The 18,663-nt window shown below is 44.5% G+C and overlaps 1 pseudogene across 1 annotated transcript in view; it reads right to left on the bottom strand.

Moving 5' to 3' along the window:
* The window catches only part of LOC144582097 (E3 ubiquitin-protein ligase RNF34 pseudogene), a 40,808-nt pseudogene extending 22,145 nt beyond the window's left edge, over positions 1 to 18,663 (bottom strand). Inside the window, exon 1 of the transcript XR_013533985.1 lies at positions 1 to 18,663. This exon is cut by the window's left edge and continues 22,145 nt beyond it. The product of XR_013533985.1 is annotated as an E3 ubiquitin-protein ligase RNF34 pseudogene (transcript).

The raw sequence follows: 18,663 nt of genomic DNA, 5'->3' as shown, positions 1-18,663 counted from the left end.
GACCAAACTAAAAGCACTTATCTAAATCCAATTGATCTCTTCATAAGATCCCATGATAGGCTGGGCATGGTGGCTCAGACCTGTAGTCCCAGCACTTTGGGAGGCTGAGGTGGGCAGATTATGAGGTCAGGAGATTGAAACCATCCTGGGTAACATGGTGAAACCCGTCTCTACTAAAAAAAAAAAAAAAAAAAAAAATTGGCCTGGCATAGTGATGGGTGCCTGTAGTCTTAGTTACTTGGGAGGCTGAGGCAGGAGAATCGTTTGAACCCAGGAGGCAGAGGTGGCAGTGAGCCAAAATTGTGCCACTGCACACCAGCCAGGCAAGGCATGGTGGCTCCTGCCCATAATTTCAGCACTTTGAGAAGCTAAGGTGGGATGATCACTTGGCCTCAGCAGTTGGAGACCAGCCTGGTTACACAGAAAAAAGAAAAACATTAGCTGGGCATGGCGGTGTGCCCCTGGAGTCCTAGTGTCTACACTAGCCAAATGTGTACACAGATTAAAAAAGGGTCACCTGAGAATTGCCAACCTGCCTGCACACTGGGAGAAGGGGGTGGAGCTTTCATAAATTCATACCTTCAGCAGGCAGGGAGGAGCCTGGTCACTTTAGCTTGTGTTGTGGTTGCCTGGAATTCAATCTGTGAGCTTGAATTCTGGGGTTCTGTCAGCAGGATTCCCTCTCAATTTGTGAGAGGCTTTTTTTTCTTTTCTTTCTATTTCCTTTTCACCCAACAAATCCTGCTCTACTCACCCCTCAATGTGTCCATGAGCCTAGTCTTTCCTGATCATGTGACAAGAACCCAGTTACAGTTGAACGAAGGAGCAAAATTCTGCAACACTAGCTATCAGGAGGCTGAGGAAGGAATATTGTTTGAGCCCAGGAGTTCAAGGTTACAATCAGCTAGGATCATGCCACTGCACTCCAGTATGAGTGACAGACGATGACCCTATCTTCAAAAACATAAAAATAAAACAATAATATTGGCAAACAAAGAATGTTATAAATCTATAAGATCTACTTCTATCTGTGTGCCTGTATGTGTATGTATTTACATGTGTCATGTGCATATGTGATGGTTCCATTACCAAAATACATAGAAGAGCTCTAATAAACTGGCTTAAAGTAACAGCAGGCCAGGAGTGATTGCTCATGCCTAAAATCCCAGCAATTTGGGAGGCTGAGGCAGGTGGAGCACATGAAGTCAGGAGATTGTGACCAGCCTGGCCAACATGATGAAATCCCATCTCTATTAAAAATGCAAAAAATTAGCTGGGCATGGTGGTGGGTGCCTGTAATTCCAGCTACCCTGGAGGCTGAAGCAGGAGAATTACTTGAACGCAGGAGGTGGAGGTTGCAGTGAGCTGAGATCGTGCAATTGTACTCCAGCATGGGTAACAAGAGCAAAAGTCAAACCAAACAAAAACAAAAACAAAAAACAAAAAAACTCAAAAACTCAAAAAAAGAAAAAAAGAAAGAAAAAAGCATGTACTGAAATAAAATATTTCATCACAAAATAGAAATAGAAATTCAACTCACATGCCTTTTAGTTCATGTGACTTTAGTAATCTTTAGTATATAAAGGTAAGTTTTAAATTATTGATGAAATACAATAAAAAAAGACTTCAAAATTTAGACATTTGGTTTGAATTAGTCTGGTCAGATACTGTCTCAGCTAGATTCCTGCCCTTCCTCCTTCAGATGGACTTTCTCTATTGTGGCCCAGACTGGAGTGCAATGGCACAATCCCAACTCACTGCAACATCTGCCTCCCAGCTTCAAGCAATTCCCCTACCCCAGCCTCCTAAGTAGCTGTGATTACAGATGCACGCCATCTTACTCTTATAATTTTGTGGGCTTTTTTTGGAAGAGACAGGATTTCACCATGTTGGTCATGCTGGTCTCAAACTCGTGACCTCATGTGATCCACCTGCCTTGGCCTCCCAAAGTGCTGGGATTACAGCCTGGGCCACCAGGCATAGCATAGATGTTTTAGGGTATAAAACTATGCTTCTGTAATGCTTTTGATACTTGTTTAACTTGTCTAGAAACTTCTATTTTTATATTTCAGCCTTTTAGGGGCCATGAGAAAGCTGAGCTTCAGAAAGTTTTCTTTCTCCTATGTTCCGCATCACCATGCTCAGCTAATTTTTGTATTTTTAGTAGACACAGGGGTTCACCATGTTGGCCAGGGTGGTCTCGATCTCTTGACCTTGTGATCCTCTGGACCCAGCCCCCCAAAGTTCCGGGAATTACAGGTGTGAGCCACTGCACCTGGCAATTTCTGTTCTTTAAGTCATCCTGTGTGTGGTACATTTTTATGGCTGCCCTAACAAATTAAAACACACATAACACCCTGCCTAGTGTCTGGACAAGATTATGAATTATCTGGGTTTTCTAATACTTGAGTGAATCAATTGAAAATGACAAGTGTAGATGATACAGGGTCATTTCCCAGCCACTTTGGGTCCCATGGTCACTCTTTTCAGTTTTACTCAGAACAAAGCTTGTCGTCCCAATCTGATATATAATCACAAGCTGCACTTAAGTTTCTTGAGATGCTGAGGAAGTAAGTTTTCCCCTAATTTTCTAGAAATTATGAGAAATAATTATTTTGTAATCATTACTAAAGTAAAGGGGATTTTTACCCATTTTACTTTTTGCAAGTATCATGTGTTTTCTTCCTGCTTTTAAGGGTCATGTTTCTTAAAATCCTATAAGCTAATGACATCACTTCCATGTTTCTCTCTGCATTTACCCCTTGGTACTGGAGAGACCCTCACTGCATCTCAGTAAGGATGAGATGTGTTCTCATGTATTCTTACTAGAATGGATGTGTTTATCCATGGCTCATATCTAACCATATCCTGGCTACAAGATACTCACTTTGGATCTAAGGACACATAGAAGTTGAAATTGCAAGGGTAGAAAAGGATATTCATGAAAATAGTAACTAAGAATCTTTTGTGATTTCTCATAAGATTCTATGGGAGGCATGTGTTGGTTATAAACGTGGCAGGAAGAGACATGTCCGAGGTATGGGTATGTGGGGGCACAGCAAAGGTGGGAAAGATTACTTGTGGAGTAAAGAACAAGGAAGTAAGTGGAGAGGTGTATTTTCTACAGATTGGGACTGGTGAGAAGAGTTGGTGACCAAGCAAGTGACTAAGGTAATTAGGAGTGAGGAGGTACAAGGACAAGGAAGTTGCTTTTGAGAACAAAGAACATCTCCTTCCCTCATCTCCCTCCATCAGCTTCTTCCAAAGAAAAAAGAAGTAAAACTTCTCAAGAGGAACTGTTTGTTCCCAACATATAGTATCCTGGGGAAGGACCATGTCTTAGGGAGCAGGTGTGGAGTCAAAGCTCTAAATAAAGCCCCATCTACAGTCACACTGTCACTTTATTTTGATGAAATTGTGTGACATTTTTGGTAAAATGGGGGCTTACAAATCTCTCTTCAGGGATCTCTCTAGTAGCAGGGATGATGTGCTTCCCTCCTCCACAGTTCTGCTTTACAGATAAGTGGATCTAGGTCTGTTTCAATTATTTAAAACACCAGAGACTTGGATGCATGCGTGTCACAAAATGGTGAAAGGATGCTCTCTGTCACTTTCCCTTCTCTCACTCGCTGCACCGTGAATGAGAACCTGCTCTACTTTGACCTTTTGAATGGGAGGAGGATCACACTTCGGCATAACCTTCAAGTTTCCAAAGCTAAACCTGCTGCCCAAACAGCCTTGTTCGTTGTAAAGACTAAACCCTACACCAAGAGCTCTCCCTTCACCCACCACGGCAGGGACTGAATCCCATAAGAAGACCCAGAGAAATCCTGGCTCATAAGGTCCATTGTCATGTCCCTTCCATCTAAATGAAGCCAACATATTCATCACAATATGGGGTATTGATAAGGATATAAAAATAATTACCACAAAAATTTGACACATACATTCTTTTTATTACATCAACTTTGGGTTTTTTTGGTCCTGCAAATATGAAGAAAAGAAGCCTGCACAGCATTAGAAGTTTTTCCCCTGCGAGAGAATTATCTTTCCAGTTGAAAAGCTGGAGCCAGAATCACTAGAATGAAGCAAGACTTTCAGGAATGACACAGCACTGGGTCTTGGGGCAGCCACAGTTAGGGAGGGCTCACCTTCTGGGTGACACCAAGCTTTGGCTCTCCTTTTTTTTGTTCTCATTGTAAGAACCAGATTTTAGAGTATCAAGAGACAGAGTCAAGCCCAAGAGATTGACTCTACTTTATTCTTCAGAAAATGGAAACTCAAGGATAATCCAGACTGTATTGGGCTAAATTGTATCTCCCCAAATTGACATGTTTATTGTCCTAACCCCAGTACCTAAGAAAGTGACTGCATTTGGAGAGGTCATTAAGGAGGCCATAAAGGTAAAATGAGGTCATGTGAGTGTGCCCTAATTCAATGTGACTGGTGTCCTTATAAAAACAGATGATTAGGACACAGACAGACACAGAGGAATGACCATGTGAAGACAAAGGGAGAAGACATCTACAAACCAAGTAAAGAAGTCACAGAAGAAATGTGCACTGCCACCACCACCATCTTGGACTTCCAGCCTCCAGAACTGTGACACAACACGTTTCTTTGTTTGTTTTTGTTTTGAGATAAAGTCTCGCTCTGTCAACCAGGCTGGAGTGCAATGGAACTATCTTGGCTCACTACAGCCTCCAGCTCCCATGTGCAAGCGATTCACCTGCCTCACCTCCAGAGCAGCTGTGACTACAGATGTGTGCCATCAGGCTCAGCTAATTTTTGCATTTTTAGTAGAGACAGGGTTTCACCATGTTGGTCAGGATGGTCTTTATCTCTTGAAATGGTGATCTGCCTGCCTCAGCCTCCCGAAGTGCTGGGATTACAGGCATGAGCCACCACCGCTGGCAATTTCTGTTTCTTAAGTCCCCCATTGTGTGGTGCTTCATTATGGCCACACTAGCAAATTGAAACACACATATTACCCTGCCTAGTATCTGGACATGAAATTTTTAAAGATTATGAATTATCTGGGTTTTCTAAGAATTGAGTGAATCAATTGAAAATTGACAAGCATAGTTGATAAAGGGTCATTTCCAAGACACTTTGGGTACCATGGTCTCCACTCAAAGTGGAGATGTCCCCAGTTCTTTTCAGTTTACTCAGAACAAAGCTTGTTGTCCCAATCTGATGCATAATCACAAGCTGTATTTAAGTTTCTTGAGACGCTGAGAGAGCAAATTTTCCCCTACTTTTCTAGAAATTAGGAAAAATAATTATTTTGTAATTATTACTAAAGTAAGAAGGGACTTTTACCCTGGGCTTTGCAAGTATGATGTGTTTTCTTCCTGCTTTTAAGGGTCATGTTTCTGAAAATTGTATAAGCTAATGACTTCACTTTCATGTTTCTCTCTGCATTTACCCCTTGGTACTGGAGAGACCTTCACTGCATTCAGTAAGGATGAGATGTGTTCTCTTTTATTCTCACTAGAGTGGATGTGTTTATCCATGTCTCACAGATGAATTAAAAAGCACCAGGACTTGGAGAGATTCCCTTGTGGTCACAGCCATTGAGTGGTGAAGCAGTGACAAGCACATGGCACCCTTGGTCTAGTCCAGTATTCTGGGTGCCAGAAGAACTGCAGAATTGCAACCCTTGATTTTTATGCATTTGGTTATTTTCTCTATTTTCCTTCTTCCCTCCCTTCCTCCTCCTCCCCTTTTCTCTCTCTCTCTCTCTCTTTCTTTTTTGAGACAGGATCTGACTCTATCGCACAGGCTGGAGCACAGTGGCATGATCTCTGTTGACTGCAACCTCCACCTTCCAGGTTCGAGTGATTCTCCTGCTTCAGCCTTCTGAGTAGCTGAGACTACAGATGCCTGCCACCACAACTGGCTAATTTTTGTATTTTTAGTAGAGATGCAGTTTATCCATGTTGGCCAGGCTGGTCTCGAACTCCTGACCTCAGGTGATCCTCCCATCTCAGCTTCCTGGAGTGCTAGAATTACAGGTGTAAGCCACCATGCTCACCCATTTGGTTATTTTCTTAACCAGAGAAGAAAAATGCATGGTGAAAATAAAATGCAGGAGCCCTAAGCCCTTGCCTTAGATTTACTGGGGATGGAGAGAGACGCTGCCACTGATTTCTGAATTTCAGCTCCCATTGTTGGTCACTCAACTGAGAGCAGGAAAGTTTACCTTGTGCACTTGGGACATCAGGACAAAGATGACAGGGAGTCCCACATCTACTGTGAAAGAGAAAAGAGTCCCTCCTGCCTTATGAATCATGTCCCAGTTTTCTCATTGCATGTGCTTTCCTGCATGCACAATGATTTGTCCTTCCTTCAAGCACCAGCTGCCACAGGGCAAATATAGCAACAACGGAAAGGAATTGCTACTGAGCCTGATGCTCTAATGGAAGCTCTGAGTGGAGACTTTATTTCACACTCAGTGCCTCTGAATCAGTACGGAGTTTTGCCTGACTCCACTCTGGCTCCAATTCAATCAAGGTCTATATGCTCTGGGATATTTCCAGCTCCTCATTAGACATGACAAAGAATGCCATGTCCAACTCCTGGGGTCCCTGATGGCAGAGAAAGGCAGCTCCTAATCAGGGGAAGCTTTGAGGTGAGCAAGGCCTCATAGACTTCATTACTGTTGGGCCACTTGGCTTCAGTCCCCTGACAACAATGGATCCATGGGACTGGATTCACCCCTGACATGCGTGTCTTTTTTGGGGGCTTCCACAAGTGATCTCTGTTTGAGATGGAGGGAAAGACACAGGGATTCAAAATCTCTGACTGCCCAGTGGCCTCCCCTCACTTCCACTCAGGGACAACACAGCCATTTCTCTAAATTTCTGAGGATGTGGCCAACATAAGTAATAGAGCTCAGGTTGGTGCCTTGAAGAGAGTTCCATGGAAGGGTGGCTGGTGCCCTCTAGCCCCTCCGTCTACACCTGCTAGTTTTTTTTTTAACATGAAATGTCCCAGAGGCAGTCACATTCTAAGCTTGGAGACTCAAAGTAATGTGTGTGAGGGTCTTAGCCCTGGCCAAATGATCAATGAATTTGAGAGAGATTAGAAAACCTCCTAAATATTGGGACACTTTACTCCTGAATCCTAAACCCTGAATCCTGGAAGTTGGCTTCTGGCCAGGGAGGCAGGTGTTCTACCTCTTGGAGGGCTCTTGTCCCTCTGCCCCTCACATCTTTCTACTTCCACTAATTCCTGAACAGATGGGAACATTCTACCTTCTTTGATGCCTTTTGCTATAAACCTCAATGGCATATTATTGAATTAATAAATGAAAGCAACTTTAATAAAAGATGATGTTTAAGGATGGCATTTGACATGGGTTTAGAATGAATAAATGAATCATGTAAAGAACTTTGAGAAAATACATGTAAAATTTGTCTTTAATTCCCAATGGCATTTTATTAACTTGATTGTGGAATTAATAAGTGATTCTAAATTAATACCAAAAACTGCAATCGCAAATGTGTGAATGCACAGAAGTGTGAATGAAAGGCAGTGCACACAAGAAAAAACGTGTGCATGTAAAGAAATTCTTCACTCCGGGTTTTATTGTTTGTTTGTTTGTTTTGACTGAGTCTCACCCTGTCACCCAGGCTGCAGTACAATGGCACAGTCTTGGCTCACTGCCTCCCAGCTTGAAGTGATTATCCTGCCTCAACCTGCGGAGTAGCTGGTATTGCAGGGGCCCGCCACTGTTGGGGGAAATCCCCACAATTGCCGTGGTAAGAGTCTGAAGCCTCAGCCTATTCCCATATAAATATTGATTTAGAAAAGAATTAGAAATATAGGCACATAGTTATTCCTTTATATAATCATATATAATCTTATAGTTACTCACATAATCATAAAGACATATACTTAAGACAACCTTTAATTTTACTAATGACTATTGGGTTATGAAGCATGGAACTGAGGTGGCATTGTGAACAAAGTGACCCTAAGGCAAGATGCTCTAAGCCCTCTGTCACGCCCACATAAGGGCTGCTGGAGGGTGCCTTGGCTGTGCCAAGCTGGCAGCGCCAGCTCTGGAAAAGCGCCTGCTGTTTAGTCAGCTAGGGAAGGAGGTGTATGAAATGGCCAAGACATATCCTTCCTGGGGAAGTTTGGAGAAAACTCTGCTTCTCCAAGCTCTTGTGGTAAGGCCTGATGGCTGTCAGGGAAGCCCTCAGACATCCAGTGGCTTAACTGTCTCTATGTGATGCTGTGCTTCAGCGGTCACATTCCATGTCCACTCACGCTCCACTTCTGCACCTGGTTTCTCTTTTTCTCAGAAGATAAGAATTAAAGTCCTTGACATGTCTAACAAATATGCGAAAGCACTGATGCATTAGGTTTTCTCCTCATCTCAGCTACTTGAGAGTCCTGGGCCCCTGTCTCCAAGACACGTGATTTGCCTGACCATATCACCAACCACCATTACCTCACCCTGCCTTCCCTGCCCACTGCTTTGTACTCAATAATTAAGTCAGAGTGTCCAGGCACTCAGGGCCACTGCCGGACTCTGCGCTTTGGTTGGCAGTGGACCCCTGAGCCCAAACTCTCTTTTCTCTATCTCTGTGTCTGTGTCTTTTATTTCTACAGTTTCTCGCCTCGACACCAGCAGTGAGGGGCTCACAGAACCCTGTAGGGCTGGACCCTATATGCCACCAGGGCCAGCTAGTTTTGTATTTTTTATACTGATGGGATTCACTATGTTGGCCAAGCTGTTCTTGGACTCTTGACCTCGTGATCCACCCTTCTCAGCCTCCTGAAGTGCTGGGTTTACAGGCGTGAGCCACCGCACCTGGCCAATTTCAGGTTTTTACAGATCCCTCATCAGGATGGGGAAATACCTGAAAATCTGCTTTCTTCACATGGTCAAATGATTGAGCATAAAATACAACTGATTGGCCACAATTATCTATGCTTTAAATATATATTTTTTTAATTCATAAGGAAAAACAATCCTACCATCACTAAAATTTTTAGCCATCAGCACTTGTGACCCCTCACTCTGGACCTAATGGGAAAGTCACCTTGAGATGCTAGGCCCAGGGTTTCTACCCAGCAAAGTTGTGCTGATTTGACTGTAGGAAGAGGAGGACCAGACCCAGGATGTAAATGCTGCTCCAGGTTGGAGGCCTCACACATCTCCAGGCTGAGCCTTTCTCCAAGTCCATGGAGGTCAAGGGCTGAGAATGTCAGCTCTCCATGCCGCCCTCAACTCCACATTGTGTGTGCCTGTATTTTCACATGCTGACACCATCCCCCTCATCAGAGATTTACAGGACTAGTACCCTGTAGGAGAGCTGTTATCATCCTGCTCTGGCCGGGCTCTGTCTCTCACTCTTGGGTTGTGTGTTCTGTTTCTTGTCATCTAAAGACTCAGGGCAGCCTCTGTACTTGGAGCTTCTTAGATGCCCCAAATTGATGGTTTCCACCTTTGCCTTCCTTCCTGCTGTTTCCAGAACACCCTTATCTTTCCCTTTTATTGTAGTAAGTCAATTTTTTGAATTAACATCATGAATAGATGTGTTAGTGCAATGCCTTAAATACATTCTTGTCACTCCCACTTTTGTGGGAGCACTGTGTGGCCAGGAACCTGACAGGAAAGAGATGGCACTTTTTTTTTTGAGACAGTTTCACCCTTGTTGCCCAGGCTGGAGTCCAAAGGTGTGATCTTGGCTCACTGCAACCTCTGCCTCCTATGTTCAAGCAATTCTCCTCCCTCAGCCTCCTGTGTAGCTGGGATTACAGGCGCACACCACCATGCCCAGCTAATAGTGTATTTTTAGTAGAGAAGGGGTTTCTCCATGTTGGTCAGGCTGGTCTTGAACTCCCAACCACAGGTGACTCACCCACCTCAGTCTCCCAAAATGCTGGGATTATAGGCAGGAGCCACTGCGTCCCGCCTGAGATGACACCTTTTACACAGTTGCCAGCAGGGCTAAGAAAGTCACACGTGGTGCTGAAGCTCCCTGGGATGATCCCCGGCAGGAAACTGTTCTCATCTCTGAGCTTGAAAGAGCAAGGAAGGCAGCAGTTTCCAGAACTCAGGGAACTCTGTAGCTTTCATTAGGGGCAGCTCCAAGTGTCTGTAGCTGTAGGTAGAAAACGGCAATGATTACAGAACTACAGAGCTGCCCAGAGGAAGTCAGGAAAATGAAAACCTGGGTTACTTCTCCCACACTCCCAGCTCCTGCAGGTGCCTGCTATCATCCAAACCCAAGCAGAAGCCAGATGGTGAAGGAGCAAAGGCCATACCTGTCATGGTCGCCTCCTAGTGCAAGGGGCAGGGTGATGTTGGTGAACAACTGCTCTGTGGGGAGAGGGAAGTAGAGAATAACACGCTCACCTGTTTACAGTGCTCACATTCCTCAGGGAATTCACTTAAATATCCTAGAGTTTGCCCTAATCCAAAGGTATAGCTTTAAAAAAAAATTGTCACTTATTTATTCATTCAACTTCCCTTGTATGTAGCCACACATGCTGAAGCATTGTTAGAAGGGAAACAAAAGACTTAATAAGGCCACCACCTCAGTAATATCCAACAAAATACGATGTAATGCTTGTAATCCCAGCTACTCAGGAGGCCGAGGCAGGAGAATCACTTGAACTTGGGAGGCAGAGGTTGCAGTGACCTGACATTGCACGATTGCACTCCACCCCTGAGTGACAGAGTGAGACTCTCTCTCAAAATAATACTAATAACAATGATGGGAGCTGTACACATTAGGCCTTCAGGTGGAAGGCACTTAGTGATACCATCAGTGACCAGGGAACAGACCGTATACTGACACCATGCCCTTCAGCTACATGGAAGTTTACAGTGCATTTTCTTCTTAAAATCACAGCTTTAGGCCACTATAGTAACAAGTTCTCCAAAAAAATAATTATAATTTTTTTGAGATGGAGTCTCACTTTGTCGCCCAGGCTGGAGTGCAATAACTTGACCTCAGCTCACTACAATCTCTGCCTCCCAGATTCAAATGATTCTCGTGCCTCAGCCTCCATAACAGCTGAGACTACAGGTGTGCACAACCATGACTGGCCAATTTTTGTATGTTTAGTAGAGACAGGGTTTCACCATATTAGCTAGGCTGGTTTTAAACTTCTGGTGATCTGCCTGCCATGGCCTCCCAAAGTGCTGGGATTACAGATATTGAGCCACCGTGCCTGCCCATTTCTTCTTTCCAATTAGATTTGGGTAAGGATTTAAAGAACACTGGTTACAGACTATTTATGACTTTTAGCCAGGCCTAGGAAAGAAATTATGCCTAAGAATTCCGTTGAATGTGGAAATGACTTCAGCACCACTGCATTCGATGGTGCTGAAGAGGCTGAGGCAGGAGGATCACTTGGACCAGGGAGAGGTGGAGGTTGCAGTGAGCCGAGATTGTGCCACTGCACTCCAGCCTGGGTGACAAAGCAAGACGCCATCTCAGAAAAAAAAAAAGAAGAAGATATCCATAGCAGCACTACTTACAAAGCAAGCATTCATAAAAGGCATCGTGCGTTGTTAACTGATAGTGTGAGAAAGGCAGCCCCAGCCCAGCTGGTAGTGGGCTCTGCATCACAAAATGCTTTTGCTCCACTCAGTCCCACGCAGCACAGAACCCCCGAGGAGAAACCAACAACAGTCGGGCTCCTCACCTTCAAGCTGGTGTTATTTGTGTCAACAACCAGTCAAGTCTAGTGTCATTCTACTTGGCAGCATCCGGAGCACTCACTGCTGTCTGGAGGAGGCTGGTGTACTTGACTCACTTATTTTAAAAGTCGAAGCCTCTGGGCATGGTGGCTCATGCCTGTAATCTGAGCACTTTGGGAGGCTGAGGCTGGTGGATCACCTGAGGTGAGGAGTTTGAGACCAGACTGACCAACATGATGAAACCCTGTCTCTATTAAAAATACAAAACATTAGCCAGGTGTGGTGGCAGGCACCTATACTCCCAGCTGCTGGAGAGGTTGAGGCAGGAGAATCACTTGAACCTGAGAGGCAGGGGTTGCAGTGAGCTGAGATCTCACCATTGCACTCAAGCCTGGGCAACAAGCATGAAGCTCCATCTCAAAAAAAAAAAAAAAAAAGAAAGAAAAGAAAATTCTAAGTAGTCAACAAAAACCACTTCTCCCTGTCCAATCCCACCACAGAACTACGACAACTGCAGAAGAGATGTGGTCTTCCATTTACATGTCTGTAGAAGCCAACACACGCCTCGGCTGCAGTAGACAGAAGAGAGCTGAGCAGCCCCTTCCACACAACTGTCTTTGGTGGAGAATGTTGGTGGCCACAGTGCTCCCTGTCCTCTGCTGTGCATTTTACTGCTCTGTGGAGAGGGGTGAGGACCTCAATGGAGACAGGAGAAATCCTGTTTTGTTCAAACGATGTGGCTCTCTTTGGGTTTGTCCAGTAAATCCAAGCTGTGTCTGTGGGTCTGTATGCTGTGTGCATCTTCATCAGGAACCCCTGTGAAGTGCCTCAATTTTGAGCCCCTCCCTTTTAACCATGGCAAATGGAACCATCCACTTGACAGAGTTCTCTCTCTCACATCGCTGATGCTCTCAAACCTTTTGCATCAATTCAAGGGAAGAGAAATACAAGGCAGAAGCAGTGAGTACATCCTAGGAAAATTCTAAGCAGTCAGCATCCAGCACACGGAGATCTGAAAGCTCCGCAATCGGTAAACATTTGCTGGGGAGGCCGTGGCAACAGCACTTTGTATGAGCCATTTAGAGACGCCACCTGCATGTATACATTCAGCCAGGACACAGTGGCCAGGGGACTTAAACACCACTCAGGGGCCTTCACACTCATTCATTCCACAGTAAGAATTTTATGTCCTGAACAAGCCCCAAAGCTGCACACTGGTGCAACTGTGAAGAACAGATTTCCTCAGGTTTGGCTGCAGTAGATAAAGATAAAATCCCAATCATCTGTAAAAGTGATTTTACAACACTCTGTGCTGTCACATGTTGATCCAAGCAATCCTGTGCCAAGTAAACTATCTCCCTGTGAAGTCTGCAGACCTCATGCGCCTCCCTCAGCCAATCCAGAAGAGGCTGCAGAAGAGGGTGCCACTGCATAGAGGGCTATTCCCTAAGCATGACTTTTGCTGGTTCAATATGACTTTCCAGACTCTTCTGTTTGCCCATGTCTGTATAGGCAGTGGTGAGGCTCTGGATCACATGAAATGCTGAGATATATGCATAGAATTCAGGTAGGCCAGCCCATCCTCTTTGTCAGATGTGGGGATCAAGCAGCAGGGTTTACACAGACTGTATTACTGTCCCAAGGCTGAATGCCACCCTGGCCTCTCACAGTCCTGTCAGTATTGGCAACTTGTCCACTGGTATCTGAAAAAAAGAAAAAGCCACAATTTCCTTCCTTTTTCTGGAATGAACAGAGAAATCAGTGCCAGTTCCCTTTCCTGCTGCCCCATTCTTTCACAACCACCCCTCCTCTCCCTGGGCATGGTGCAGGGCTCAGGCACAGACCTCAGGCCTGAAGCTGTCTCCAGGGCAGGCGGGCATGGACCTGTCAAGACAGGAGGCAGGAGGTGAGCAGGAGGAGGCATGCCTTTAAAAAGCAACATCTCACTTAAAATTGCTTAGCAGGTAGAAAAATGCGATGGTATCTAACTCTCCCTCCCTTTCCCCACAGGGACTGTACAAATTGTAAATGAATCACTTGAGTTATTTGAGTGCAAGCCCTAACAGTGAAGTCTGGCTTACACAGGCACAGGGGATTTCCACGGAGCTAGAGCTGCAGCTCATGGAATCACAGATGCTGCCAAAGTAGTGAAAATGGTGAGTCACTTCCTCCGTAAAGGGAGAGAGGTTGAAGGCGGCGCCTCTCGACCCAGATCGGGAACCTGACATGCTGGACTCCAGGAGGATTTCTGCAGCCATGGTTCTAATTTCCCTGCAGTGGCCGGGCTCTGTGGGCAGTGGGCCGGGTGTGTCTCAGGAGGGAACAAAGATGCCCAAGCAAGTGCCTGGGGATGCTTTGCCCCTCCGATCCCTTCTCAGCACACACAGGCACACAGGCAAGGCTGACCACAGAATAAGCTGCATGGACACCTGAGGACTCCACAGAGGAGCAGCTTTCCTCCAGGTGCTCTGAGGTGGTGATGTCAGATTGGAGGAGACCTGCTGACACTGGCTCTGCCAGACCTCTGTGCTCCCCTCCCCCACCCCCAAATGCTAGGACTCTTGGCACAGAAAATGGGTCAGACAAGGACCAGGTTGGTGGGAATATCCCTGCCAACTGGCAACTCAAGCCTCACCCAGACCTCACCTCCTCACCCCGCACTCCTCAGCCCTGTTTCTCCAAGCCAAAGTCAGACACGCAAGGGAAATGCCTGGCACAGATGACAGGCTGCATAATTGCTGGAGAAGGTCCCCAAGTCTAGGACCAGACACCTGTCTCACCCTCTCAGGTGACCTTAGTCATCATCCTGCAGGCACTTACACTCCTCAGCATTATCACTTTCTGTAGACAGTCGAGTTCCTCTTTCTTCTCAAGGTTCAGCCCGAGCACTGGGGTGACCAAACACGCTGTGCAAAGGGCAGGAGCCTCTTCAATGACAGCTTATGAATCTGTCCCCTCACCACCGCCAATGCTGGGAAATGGCACCTCAATCCACAATCCACTATTTCTTCCTGCCCTACCTCCTCACACCCATCTGGAATTTAGGGGAATGGGGAGGGCAGCCAGCGGTGATGGCAGCAGCTGAGGCCTAAGGAAAACTGAACGGGAAGCCAAGGAACCAGCTCAGGTGACTGCAATTGTTTGCTGTTCTGCACGTGTGTCCAAGAATGACCACAAAAGATTTTCAATGAGCAATTCTATGGTTACCATCCTATTTGACCACATCATAGACATCAAGTGGATGAACACTGCCTTTATCTATGACGTGCATGAGGATTCTGATACCTAACTGCATTAGGTTAGCCCCACACCTAGAAGGACACCCAGTCTCCCATTCCTTATTTTTTGTATCTTTTTATACCTTATATCCTCATCCCTTTTTCCAGGTGTCTTCCCCCTTTTGGGGTCTTCTGCTCCTACTCTCTGTCTCCTTTCAGGTGGCCAGAGCAGGCTAGTTTGGCACAGGGCTTGTCCATCACGTTCGTGTCACATGAGAATGATGCCAGGATCCTCAGTGAGGATCGCAGCATCGCTTTGAGGTGAGTGTTGGGAGCTGTCTGATGAGACAAACATCTTCACAGTGAATGGTGAGCTCGTGAAACACTTATGTCCTCCCTGTTCCTTAATATGTTTGTCCTCAAGCCCATCATGTAGGTGGGACACTTGACTGGTTCATGCCCCCTGGCCTTTGATTCTGTGTTGGGCTGTTTTCCTGACCTCTGGGTGAGGTCTCTCCCTTCTCTCATCATATTACATCCATTCCCTTCCCTCAGCCCTGAGTCTGTCCTCTGAACCTGCACAGTACACCAGCATCTGCATGTGTGCCTTGTGTTCCTGCCTCAGTTTTCCCTTTTCATGCCTTATTCTGCCCATGCCATATTTTCTCTTCAGTTAAACAGGCGTGGTAGAGGACTCACCAATTCTAATAGTGACTGTCTATCCTTCAGGAGAGGACACTGGAGTGGGGGTGAAGGAGACACCACTTCTCCCACACCTGACAGCCCCCACCCCATGGCTTCCTTTCTCTGTATCAGCAGCATTCCTGAAGCACAATTCCTGATTGTCAGAATTCTTTAAATCCTAACTGAAAATGGAACACATGTGTGTCTATGGTATCTGTAAGTGCTACATTTTCTTATTTATTTATTTTATTTTATATATAGATATATTTTATTGTACATTAGGTTCTGGGGTACATGTGCAGATCATGCAGGATTGTTGCATAGATATATATACATGGCAATATAGTTTGCTGCCTCCATTCCCTCTTCATCTATATCTGGCATCTCTCCCCATGTTATACCTCCCCAACTTCTCTGCCTTCTGCTGTCCCTCCTCTAGTCCCCCCCAACAGACCCCAGTTTGTGGTGCTCCCTTCCCTGTGTCCATGTGTTCTCATTGTTCACCACCCGCTTGTGAGTGAGAACATGTGGTGTTTGATTTTCTGTTCTTGTGTTGGTTTCCTGAGAATGATGGTTTCCAAATTAATCCATGTCCCTAGAAAGGACAGAACTCGTTGTTTTTTATAGCTGCAAAGCATTCCATGGTGTATATGTGCCACATTTTCCTTGTCTAGTCTATCATTGATTAGCTTTTGGGTTGGTTCCAGGTCTTTGCTATTGTGAAGTGTCACAATGAACATACATGTGTATGTGTCTTTATAATAGAACGATTTATAATCCATTGGATATATACTCAATAATGGGATTGCTGGGTCAAATGGAATTTCTATTTCTAGGTCCTTGAAAAATCACCACACTGCCTTCCACAATGGTTGAACTAATTTACACTCCCACCAACAATGTAAAAATGTTCATATTTCTCCACATCCTCTCCAGCACCTGTTGTCTCCAGATTTTTTAACGATTGCCATTCTAACTGGCACGAGATGGTATCTCAATGTGGTTTTGATTTTCATTTCTCTAATAATCAGTGACGATGAGCATTTTTAAATATGCTTGTTGGCCTCATATATCTCTTCTTTTGAAAAGTGTCTGTTCATGTCCTTTGCCCACTTTTTAATGGGTTTTTTTTTCTTGTAGATCTATTTTAGTTCTTTGTAGATTCTGGATATTAGCCCTTTGTCAGATTGGTATATTGCAAAATTTTTTTCCATTCTGTTGGTTGCCAGTTCACTCTAATGATTGTTTCTTTTGCTGTGCAGAAGATGTGGAGTTTGATTAGGTCCCATTTGTCTATTTTGTTTTTGTTGCCAATGCTTTTGGTGTTTTAGTCATGAAGTCCTTGCCTATGCCTATGTCCTGAATGGTTTTGCCTATGTATTATTCTAGGGTTTTGATGGTGTTAGGTCTTATGTTTAAGTCTTTAATCCATCTGGAGTTAATTTTAGTGTAAGGCATCAAGAAGGGGTCCAGTTTTCCTTCTGCTTTCTGCACATGGGTAGTCAGTTTTTCCAATGTCATTTATTAAACAGAGAATCCTTTCTCCATTGCTTGTTTTTGTCAGGTTTGTCAAAGATCAGATGGTTGTAGATATGTGGCACTGCCTACCAACCAAAAAAAGCCCAGGTCCACATGGGTTCACAGCTGAATTTTACCAGACATACAAAGAGAAGCTGGTGCCATTCCTTCTGAAACTATTCCAAATGATACAAAGAGAGGGAATCCTTCCCAAATCATTTAATGAGACCAACATCATCCTGATACCAAAACCCATCAGAGACTCCACAAGAAAAGAAAACTTCAGGCCAACATCCATGATGAACATAGATGCAAAATCTTCAATGAAATACTGGCAAACCGATTGTAACAGCACATCAAAAACCTTATCCATCACGATCAAGTAGGCTTCATCCCAGGGATACAAGCCTGGTTCAGCATACAAGCATTATAAACGTAATCCACCACAGAAACCGAACCAAAGTCAAAAACCACACGAGTATCTCAATAGATGCAGAGATGGCCTTCAACAAAATTCAGCAGCACTTTATGCTAGAAACTCTCAATAAGTTAGGTATTGATGGAATGTATCTCAAAATAGTAAAAACGATTTATGACAAACCCATAGCCAGCATCATACTGAATAGGCAAAAACTGGAAGCATTCCCTTTGAAATCTGGCACTAGACAAAGATGCCCTCTCTCATCACTCCTATTCAATATAGTATTGGAAGTTCTAGCCAGAGCAATCAGGCAAGAAAAAGAAATAAAGGATATGCAATTAGGAAAGGAGGACGTCAGGTTGTCTCTATTTGCAGATGGCATGATTGTATATTTAGAAGACCCCAACATCTCAGCCCAAAATCTGCTGAAAGTGATAAGCAACTTCAGCAAAGTCTCAGGATACAAAATCAATGTTCAGACATCACAAGCATTTCTATAAGTCAATAACAGACTAGAAGAGAGCCAAATCAAGTGCAAACTCCCATTCACAATTGCTACAAAGAGAATAAAATACCTAGGAATACAACTAACAAAGGATGTAAAGGACCTCTTCAAGGAGAACTACAAACCACTGCTCAACAAAATAAGAGAGGACACAAACAGATGGAAAAACATTCCATGCTCATGGTTAGGAAGAATAAATATTGTGAAAATGGCCATACTGCCCAAAGTAATTTATAGATTCAATGCTATCCCCATCAAGCTACCAATGACCTTCTTTACAGAACTGGAAAAAAATCACCTTAAATTTCATATGGAACTGAAAGAGAGCCTGCATAGCCAAAATTATCCTAAGCAAAAAGAACAAAGCTGGAGGCATCACACTACCTGAATTCAAACTATACTACAAGGCTACAGTAATGAAAACAGCATTGTTCTGGTACCAAAACAGTGCTACATTTTCTTACGGTGTTTGGGGAAAGGTTATTTTAGGACATGATCCAGGGTAAATTCCTGTAAGGCTGAGTTGCCCTGCTGTGAGGTCAAAGGTGGATGGGAGTGAGACTGCAGAGCCCTGGCTCTCCCACTACCTGCCTGTATTAGTCAGCATTCTCTAGAGAGACAGAACTAATAGGATATATATATATAT

This window comes from Callithrix jacchus, chromosome 4, assembly GCF_049354715.1.
Source record: "Callithrix jacchus isolate 240 chromosome 4, calJac240_pri, whole genome shotgun sequence".
NCBI classification, from domain to species: Eukaryota; Metazoa; Chordata; class Mammalia; order Primates; family Cebidae; genus Callithrix; species Callithrix jacchus.
This window is presented reverse-complemented; position numbering and strand designations above follow the sequence as displayed.